The sequence below is a fragment of the Aquila chrysaetos genome, chromosome 1 (genome assembly GCF_900496995.4).
Source record: "Aquila chrysaetos chrysaetos chromosome 1, bAquChr1.4, whole genome shotgun sequence".
Lineage (NCBI taxonomy): Eukaryota > Metazoa > Chordata > Aves > Accipitriformes > Accipitridae > Aquila > Aquila chrysaetos.
Genome location: NC_044004.1, coordinates 34063741 through 34074344, shown reverse-complemented (window position 1 = coordinate 34074344; position 10604 = coordinate 34063741).

Here is a 10604-nt window from a genome sequence, read left to right as displayed (position 1 = left end):
AAACCAGGAGGTACTCTGAAATTAATATGAGCATATGCTTGCTGTTTTCTCAGAGTATGTCTGAGAATTGGGAAATTGGCAAAGTTTCAAGTGTTCAGCCAAAATCCATACACAATGTATATGCTTAGAGAGAAAAGTTATAATTTTCTGTTAGTTAAAGTGCTTGTTCAAAGAGAATGTAAAACTTTACAGTGATAGTGGCTCTTTGATGCTTAATTAGTTTTTTGTTGAATACATAGTGTTCATCCAAAAATCATCTTTTCCAAGAACCTGAGGGCCATCTTAACCTTTACTTAGCACAGGATGAAATCCAGCTTGTCATTGCTACATCTTCAGTTAACTAAGACAGTTCCTCTTAATCCTACCCTAATGCTAAATAGATTGCATCTGAAACATAATGTTGACATCCAAATGGTGATTAAACAATCATGGGTCCAAATTCATATGTTTGTTTGCTTGCAGAACCAAAATACAGCCTTCGCAAAAAAGCCCTTGTAGCTTACTTTTTTTCTGCCCTTCCTCAGCAACTTGTAAATACCTGTGTATAAGTTTCTTTTACCTGTGTCCTGTAGAATCTAAGCTTCCTTCCTTTCTTCTTTTCTTCCCTTCTTAATGACAGTCAGATCTTTAATCTTGCCCGTTAGTCATGGTTTGCATACCTGTGAATGCTTGGCTTAAGGAACCTGGGTAGCTCTCAGGTTCTGCAGAAGCTGAGCAAAAGCTCTGAGGAGCTAAATGGGCTATTTAAGGTACCTAAAATGGCAGGTGGGTCTCTAAATCTACTGTAAGAATCAGGGTCCAATCTAGTTTGGTTGAAATCAATCTTTAGTAAATAGATTGGATTGAATTATTGTAGTGAATATATCACCCAACACTGTGGGCAGGAAGATAAGCAGACTCCTCTTAAAAGTATATGGTTCTTACAAATGATTACCTGAATTTCAGTGCATCCAGCTTTGTTATCCTTGTAATTTTGTACAGGTCCCAAGTAATTTTCAATCCATAGTCTCCCATGTAATTGCAAAATTATATTGCCACAGGAGCCGCTGGGCTGGCATTTTCTGCAACATGATAGTTCATATTAAATTAGCTAAACACAGACAAGTGACATATAAGCAGAAAACCTTTTGTTAGTGATATGCTGCACTAGATGGTGCTCTGTACATGTACTTTCTTAGGCAATACCACATTTGTAAACTAGTACAAATGTTTCTCCTAATTAAGTTAATTATTAAATGATAGAAAACAAGTAAAAAATGTTTAAGTGAATTTAGTCCTTAACTCACTTTTGAAATCATACATGAGTTCCTAAGGTTACCTAAACCCTAAGGAAATTCACAGCATCTAATTATCGTGAGGTATGGCACATTTAGACAGTTAAATTGTGGTCTCTCTAATTTAAAAAGCCTTGCACTACAACAGCAGTTTGTATCTTCTGCTGATTAGCAAACAGAAACAAAACCATACAAGTTCCAAACACTACCAGAACTAACATATCTGCACTACTGTATTCCTGCTATGATTCCTCTACTGCTCTTCCCTGATGGGATCTCTTTCTATTTTTCACATCTCGACTACCCTGAAATTCGAGGGAACTTCACTGGAGTGAGGCCCATCTTTATATCATAATACAAATAATAAAGCATTTGAATGTTTCTCGTGATTGGGAAACAGATTTTGTGGACACTTGTGGCACTAGCAAGTTGAAGTAAGTGCTTGTGCCATAGTGAATTCACTGCAGGGAGAGCAGGAAATCCATATCCTGCCAAGATGCTGTACACCCATCTGGGAAAAGCACCCTCCCTGAAATCAGTGGGTTATTCATGTGGTACTCAGCAAATGTGAAATTCATGCTACATGTAATTGCTAGGAAGTCTTGTAAGTCTCACTCTATAAGCTAGTATCTAAGTTTGAATTATTAACACTTGCAAGATGTACAAACATTTTATCTTGTGATGAAGGGATTTTAATGATTGCAATGCATCTCCTTTTTCTTATTTTCTAATAACTTTGAATGACTCATTTTAAATATCCCATGGAATTTTTTGAAATAATGCTAATTCAAATTGTTCCAGTCCTCTGTCACTGAATCCTCTCTACCTGTTATGCAGCATGCTTAATTAAAGATCTCAGCATAGTTCTCATCTATTCCTGTTATTGACTTTTCCTAACAAGGGGCTTAACAGCATCTGAGTCACTTTCACTACCCCTCTGACTCAGTACAGAAAAAAAGAAAACAGAAAAGTCATGCCCAACTGGAAGAACACAAGTCACTCTTAATCTAAAATTTCTAAGCAAAAAATTCTTGAGTATTGAAGAAAGGGAAGGGCTTCCTTTATGTTTACACAACCTGGAAAAAAGTCATTAATAACACAACTTGAAAAAAAAAGTCATTAATATTTGTAATCCAGGTCAGTAACTTTAAATTCTACTTTATATTTCTCTTTAACTCCCCAACATTAAACTAAAGCACTTGAGCCTCTAAACCTGGCATAAAAGTTACATATCTAAGATACTAACTGGACACCTTCCCAGCTATGTAATTGTCAACTTCTTTTTTTTCTCTCCCCAAAAGTATGAACAAAATTAATCTCATGTAAATCAACTCAGTCCAGTAAAGTTACACTGGGGATGAATTAGGCCTGTCATCTGCTCCTCAAGCAGATCATTTACATCGTATCCCAAAGAAAACAGGGCTTTAACAACAAATCCCTTCTATCATTCCACTACTTTCTCATTAAAAAGGTATCAGCCATATTCATTATATAGCATTCTATAGGGAGTGTAGCCCTGCAAGTCTGTATGTGCTCTGTAATTCATCATATACTAATGATCAACAACCTTTTCCCGTGTTACCGGAAAAAGAATATCTGCACTCACGTCCAGCTAGAGCTGGAAAGAGCTAGAGCGAGAAAGCCAGGAAGAGATTGCCCATGACATCTCAGACTTACTTGTTGATGCATGTGATAACAGGCTATACATTCTCTATAAAGGTCTCACAATGTCTCTGTCATTTGTACACTAATTAACCCTCAAAACCAAACTTCAAGAGAAATTAAGACATCCTGAAGCTTTTCAAAGTACACCATCACTGAAGATGAGGACTGAGCATCAAGCAGTCCAACGTGGGAACTGTTCCTGGCAGAAATAATGGTATTATCAAATTCACTTTTAAGGTCTTCTGGGACATCACAAACTGACTGTAGGGAAAATATGGACTTCCTTAGAGAACAGCACTACCTTAATGATTTCAGCAGGTGAAATAAAATTTATATGGATTTTTACCTTTGTTTCTTTCTTGATGGGCAGCCTCTTCATCTAAGACAGCTTTAAAAAAATACTGAACTCTGTGTCACAGACATTGCTCATGAAAAGCTCTTACCAGAGAATTCAAAAGACTACCTGTTTCACAAGGAAACATGCCACATTATGGTTCTTTATAATATCAGTGAGGATACAGATATTTTTGAAGAACGCAGTGGAAGCTGATGTCTGGCAGCTGCCTTGTCTCTGTTATTCACTTCTTTTTTTTTTTTTTTTTTTTTTTTTTTTTTTTTTTTTTTTTTTTACCTACAGTATCTCCTTTCAGCTGTATAGTGCTGGAACCAAAAATGTAAAATGAGACTCAAGAGAAGTCAGCTGCTAATAAAGGTTCCACTGTCCTTTCTTGCTGACCCACTAATTTAAATGCAAGCAACTCTGATGTGATACCAAAGAAAGCCTTCATTGAGGTGTATTTATGCTTACTCATTAAAAACAAAGACGTTTCAGCAGACTGCTTCTTGGAAATGTTGTGACATAAATCTTCAGCTACAAATGCGTTTCTTCGATTATATGATAAAAATAACTATTTTAAGCAAATCCTGTATTATTCTCTGAAAGAAAAAAGTACTGCAGTACTGTTTATTTCACTGCCTATTTTACCATCAAGGAGTCCAATCATAGCGGGAAGAGAACAAGTGACCAAAATTAAAATCCCTTCTCTGGGACATATAGATTTTGAAAGGCATGGAAAACCTGGAACCCTTCTGACTCATGGATCGCATTTTCTTAATACAAAGAAGAATAAAACCCAAATGTATGCATTTTTAGTTTCAGAAGTGAAACCTAGAATTCGTAGATGTGAGAGTGAAAATAAATTTTTTCCCCCATCACCTCTCATTTTTTATGTATCACGTACCAAGTCACTGAACTCTTTGATACTCTCCTCATGTATGAGAGAAGTATGATTTAACCATTTTACAGAGCACTTTGAAACCTCCTGAGAAAACATGTAATTCAAGGACTACGTTTTATTCTGTTACTAGCCTAGGCTACTAGTTCTGTCTGATCCTTTATATAATCAGGAATCTTCAGGTTTTTCACTTGGATATAACCTTGCTAGCAGCACTTCTTAAACTATATACAACATAGGAAGAGAGGTTAGGTAGGGCTTTTGTGCTCTGTCTGTGTACTGGTTTAAGGTAGCAGAGTGGCTCCGTTTCAGAAGCATTTTCCACAGTGATGATTTCAAGTCGCTGGGAGAGGTGTACTGCACAAGTATTTCAGGATATATTTCAAATGCCCAGAGTTCTCCCTGAAAAATTACCTTTGCTAGCTTACATCCAAGCTCTGTATTTAAAGGAAAGAAGTGCTGACTATAGCAGAAGGCTCCACTATACTTAGCCCTTACTGTCTTTAGTTTCTAGACTGGCATGATTAATTAAGGAAGTCTGCAGCTTCAGCTTCCACAGAGACATCAGTGCTGAAGAGCAGGAAGTAATCAGCTCTAGTTGGCACCACCATCCATTATATCAATATTCACGGAGAGAGACAGGATCACTAACTCTTAATAAAAGCACTGCCTGTTATAGCCATTTTAAACACACTGCAAGCTGCTCATTGTAAATGGCAAATGAAACCCAGAAGTACAGGTCAATGTGCACAATATGGTATTTCAGTCAGTTTTCTGTGATACATATGAAGTAGGGAAAAAAAAGCCAGGCATACAGGGATTCCTTGGAGAATTCTAGTAACACATAGGGGCTTAGAAAATGTTATTTATTACTACAGTTTGCATTTCAGACTGTGGAAAATTACAAAACCTGACAAATGCCCACTAATAGGAGGCTGAGCAAGACATTGTGGTTAAGGAGGGCGCCATGTGGGACAGCAGGGATGAGTACTCTTCCGCTGCACATTCCAGCTCTGACTCAGAAGCTCGTCACAATAGAAAACATACATGTTTTCATAATCCCTTGTGCAAATAAACTGACTTCTGCCTTCAAAAGTTTCTGACATTGCATCTTGGTGGCTTATCTATATGTTAGCCTTAAGTTCAGCTAAGAGAAAGCAAGTAGTTAGCAATGAAGAAACTTAACACGTTTGTTCCTACTCCAATTTAACTTTTCCTCCTACTATCCAGGACCACTGGCCTATCAGAAAAAGGAACTGAAGTGAAAACAAAGAATGAAATAGATTGCCCAGACAATGTTAATGTTAATGATTTTGTAGCTTTATATGTTTGGCTTTTTTGTTACAGTTCATTATACTTCCAGTTAATCCTTAAGACTGCACAATAGCCAAAATAGCACATCTAAAAATTAATTCAAATTTTGTCTCATTTATCAATAACTTCATTCATTTACCATGTCTTTACAGTATGAAATATCAACAACACATAATTTCATAGATAAATCCTACTGCATCCCAGGTGAAGAGTACTGTAGACACATAATACATGCAGGACCTTTGTCATTTACCTGCCATTTTCCAACAAAATAATGTTGTTCTTATTTCAGATGCACCTGATTCAACAGTAATCTTGTCCAATTTGTAAAGTCAAGTGGCTTGAACCCTAGGCAGGACTAAATTTTCTTATATAATGCCTGTCTAGCCATTAAAACTATGCCAAGAACAACAGTCTTCCAGGCTGTTGCATGTGGGTTTTTTTCCCTAGCAAAGTTGCTTTGGTCAGTTAGATCAAGAATTGGGGGAGCAAAAATAATACATCAGACCTGTTCTAAGGAAAATAAGGATTGGTTCAGACATGAGTTCCTCTAAGACCTCTAAATGATCTATGCTGCAATGGAAAACATAGACTAAAACACTTTAAGTGCAAATAAGAACATTTATATATTTTTTTTCCCCCCATTGGATTATTTTCAGTCTAAATTCCATGTGTGTTTTCTCATCTTCTTCCCTTTGGTTTGTGCTACCACCTGGGAGGGAAAAAAATCCTACATTTACATTCATTTTCTTGCTCCCATTGGATACATACCATTTCTTAAAAATGACATGCAGAAAAGGCTTGGTTTGTGTTTACTTGTTTTCCCCCAGTCTCTTATTGTCCATTCAGTAACCTTTCACACATACAGAACAGCATTTAGTTTCAATCACCAAATCAAAAGCACATGCTGTCCCTTCATTAATGTTGGAATTCATCTGTCCATATTAGAGAGGCTGGGGAAAGAGAAGAGGAAAGGTTTTCATTCTCCAGTTACCTGACACTTCACCTTTAGCAGTTCCCTTTTGAGCAATTGGTACTAAATACTGCCATAGGCTGCTGCAACACAGCTTCCTCACAGCATTGTTTTGTTCCATCCTGCCTCATTAAGGCTCAGATGGGGACATCTTGTTGCCACACAGAACGGTTTCGAGCTTTTCCTCTCTATTTTGTTGGTGCAAGTTTCTGTTTAGTACCCACTACCTTTATCACAATTACTCCCATGTCTCTGTTGTTTCTGTCCCGTTAACATATACCATACCTACTTCTGAACAGGAGTATTGCAGCCAGTATGAACACTGGCATAACTTGCAATATTAAGGTGCTGTGTGTCTAATGCAATACACTTTCACATACAAAGAGATCTGAAACCCATAGAAGCCTATTGAAAGACCAGAAAAATCCCATTACTGATAGAACAGGGTCTAAGCAAAGAGCAGTGTGGTACGCTACCTTATACTGCCTTGTGAGCTTAGAAGCACCATCAAGTTCACACCTATTAACAACTTACTATGCATCAGCTGGTCTGCAGTAATTGTCAGCATGTATTACTTTGCATTTGCTATATGCAAACCGTGTGCAAGTTAGCTTAGCCTTCTCTCCTGTCAGAACAAGTCACATCACCATGTATTTGCTGCTGGCTAAGAGCCTATTCATCCCCATGTCCGCTGTGCGAATAAGTTGCTAAACCCTGCTAACTTAATCTCACATCCAAGCCTCACATCAGGGAGATGCTGCAATAGCAATATGATTTATTTGTTCCTTAATCACAGAAAAATCACAGAAGCAAATAATATTCAGCAGCATTTAAACAGCTGACCTGCTACAGATAAGAATGGAACTGGTTTTACTTCAGCAAAATTTTATTTCTTCAAAACATTAAGTCTATAGTGAGCTAGTGATGAAACCACTGAAAAGTTGGAAAAGAAACTGGTTGTATAACCCTTTCCTTCTATTAGTTTCCCTTAAATTAGTCTTAGTGGCAATAAGTCTTCCCCTGTTAACCACTCTTTATATAGCTGAAGGCAAGCATATCTTGGAGCTGCTGCAGAGGCATAGCCCTTAAAGGCTCAGGAGCACTTGTTTCCCAGCAAGAAACACTTTCAAATAGGTCTGTGCAAGTGTCTTCCTGGAATTTTATCTTCACGTTTGCTTCTTTCCCAGAGATGGTTCCTTGAACAGAAAGATCTTAAGGAGGGCTTTTAGAAGAAAAGGTGTTTTCCTTTAAAGAAAAAAAAAAGAAAAAGAAAGAAGCAAAGAAACAATCAGTCATAGAAAAAAGTAAGAACGTGTGGTGCTGGCTGCTTTTCATCCTGCACTCAAGACTGAAAGTCTCCATTCTCTGTTCACTGTCTCTAACAGCTAGATTATCTCCCACTCTTTCTCCAGCTTCTCTGACTCATCCACCAGCATCTTGCTTGGAGAGCTCCTCCAATTTCTCCTCTAATTTGCTATGGGGTGCCACAGAAACTTGTCAACCATCATCTCTATCACATCCAATAGTCCTATGTACAAAGAGATCCAGCTAGCATCTCTAGGCACTTTTTTCACAGGTCTCTTCCTCTCTCTCTCTTCCTCTGACCAAGTCATTCATCAGGTTAGTGCCCTTGTGGTTATTTAAACATCAGCTCCAGTTCGGCATGACCGAAAACCAGGATTCTAAATTTTCTTACTGTTCAGTCACTTCTTGACAGCTACAAGGAACACCACTATTAGGAAGTGGGCAGGTTTGACTGGAAATCTTCACATTGTGGCAATACATGAATCTCTCAAACATCTTCTTCACATGAGCTGTGATTTAACCTTTCCTAGCAGCCATCCTCCCAGCCAGTATACTTTTTCAAGGTTTAGCCATCTCCCTTGCTGCAATATCCCTCCCCCATTGCCTTGACAAAGGTAATCAAATTCTCAATTGCACTCACATGGATTGAAAATACTGTTTTAAAGATAACTCTGCTGGGCCATCTTGTTCACTATTCAACCTCCTTTTTTTCCTCTCAGAATAGACAAATAGCTGTATTTGGTATTTTTGCTTAAATCCGCTTATGTGAAAGTATGTTTGCTTAGGAAACAGCATATGTGGAAAATACCAGGGGGTAACAACTGTAGGTACAGAACAGTAAAGTTGTCATTCTGCATATAGCTAGGTAAGCTCATTGAAATGACACTAAATAAGTAAGGGGGAAAAAAATCAGTTAACTTTTTTTCTAAATGGAAAAAAACAGAAAAGTAATTAAAATAGTCTAGAAGAATAATATACAATTTCTCAATCACTAATATCAGGAAGGAAAAAAATCCTCCTATCTAGGTTTCTCAAAATACTAATAGCAATAAAACAGTTAAACTGATATCTGAACTCCACAGAAGATGAAACTTACTGTTTTCCTTATTATTTTATTTGCCATAAGAAAATGCTTCAAAAAATTATTGAACAGAGTTGTTCTTATGAATTGTGCTAGAAACCATGAGCCAATTCTTTAATGTGCATCTAAGAATAATGGAAGGAATAAATAATTAATAACACATACAATGTAGGGGTTTATCTAACAGATAATGGCCCACGAAAGGAAGAGTTTTATTACATTAGGGAATCGAGTGAACTACAATTAGTCTAATGGTTAAAGCATTAAGAGCATTTTCTAGTTCTCCACCAGTGCTGCTGCTTAGTAGAGGACTGAACATTGTTTTAGCAAAAAGCATATGAAAAAAAATTACTTAAGGGATTAATTTAGCCCCGATATCTGTGATCCGTTCACCAATACTTTTTGTGGGGATACCCATGGTCTGTCTGATTCTTTTCTGAACTGTGGAGGAGAAATACCAAGGATTCTTAGAATGATTTTACTCGTAGCCATTACAGGTAAAATCACCAGTAAAATTACAAGATCAAGCCCAAATTACCATCCAAAGACATTTTCAACATTTTCAGCAGGACTCCTCCTAATGATTTTCTCTAGCATACATCATCAGCATGTTGTCAAAGCACGAAGTATACAATTTTATTCAAATAGGCCTTGGGTAGAAAAGAAGTCATATGAATGTGAAGTGTGTGGTAACAAAAATTAAAGAATATTCATTAGTAATTGAGCCTCAGAAGATAATGAAGACTGTGGTGCGATACTTTTCTTCAACCAAAATTGGCACTCGCCTCCAGAGAGGTTTGCTTTATATTATGCAGTACTTTAAATGCAGTCTGCAAAAGCAAACAAAGGGGAACAGTACATACTACTTGCCAAAGAAATTAAATGCAGTTATCGACATGTCTCCACTGGCCCTCTCCCCACCTCAAAAAAAAAAAAAAACCAAAAACCAAACTCACGACAGAGTACATTAACCTCCAGCCTGCTGGGATTTTATCTGACTGAAGTCAGCGTCACGATGCCGAGAATTACCCATGAACACATCACTGTGTAACATGAACAAATCCGCAACATGGAGTTTTCCCAAATACAGCCAGGACAAGACTTATCACAGACTACCAATCTACCACAGGCCAAGCTGTCGCAGCGCTAAGAGCTGCAACCCCCAAGTTCTGGCACCAGTTTCCTAGCCAGGAGTCCCGAGCTCTGGGCCAGGTGCCTGCACTCCCCACCACACCAGAAGCATCAGTAGTTTGGACCAGAATCTCTAACAGCCAGTGCAAGAAGCACCTGAGTTGACAATTACTGACACGGCAACTACAACCTTCTTGGCATCTAAAGCATTTAATTCTTGAGTTATGCTGAAGCAGGGTCTACACTTAGACTTTGGCATCTTTCAAAAGCATGACAGGAGGAAGGAGATGTCCTCTCAGCAGCTAAACAGGTAGAGCTTAGTCCTGGAGAGTCCTGAAGACAACACTGAATCCCTATCTAGCACTTCCCAGGAAACTCCCTTTGTCACCAGGCCAGAGGCTAGCTAGGAGGAATGCCTTTCATTGCGCCTGCTGAAAGGCTGTTATTCTGAGCAAACTAATCCACATTCATTGGGCCAGGGAAGCAAAGCATCACTTTGCAATGCAACAATTAAGGCATCTAGCTGGGAGCGGGGAAATTTGAATTTCAATCCCTGTTACAAGTCTGCTTTTCTAGCCGATTACCATATAATATTAACGTACATAAGCAAAGTACATTAAGAGTCA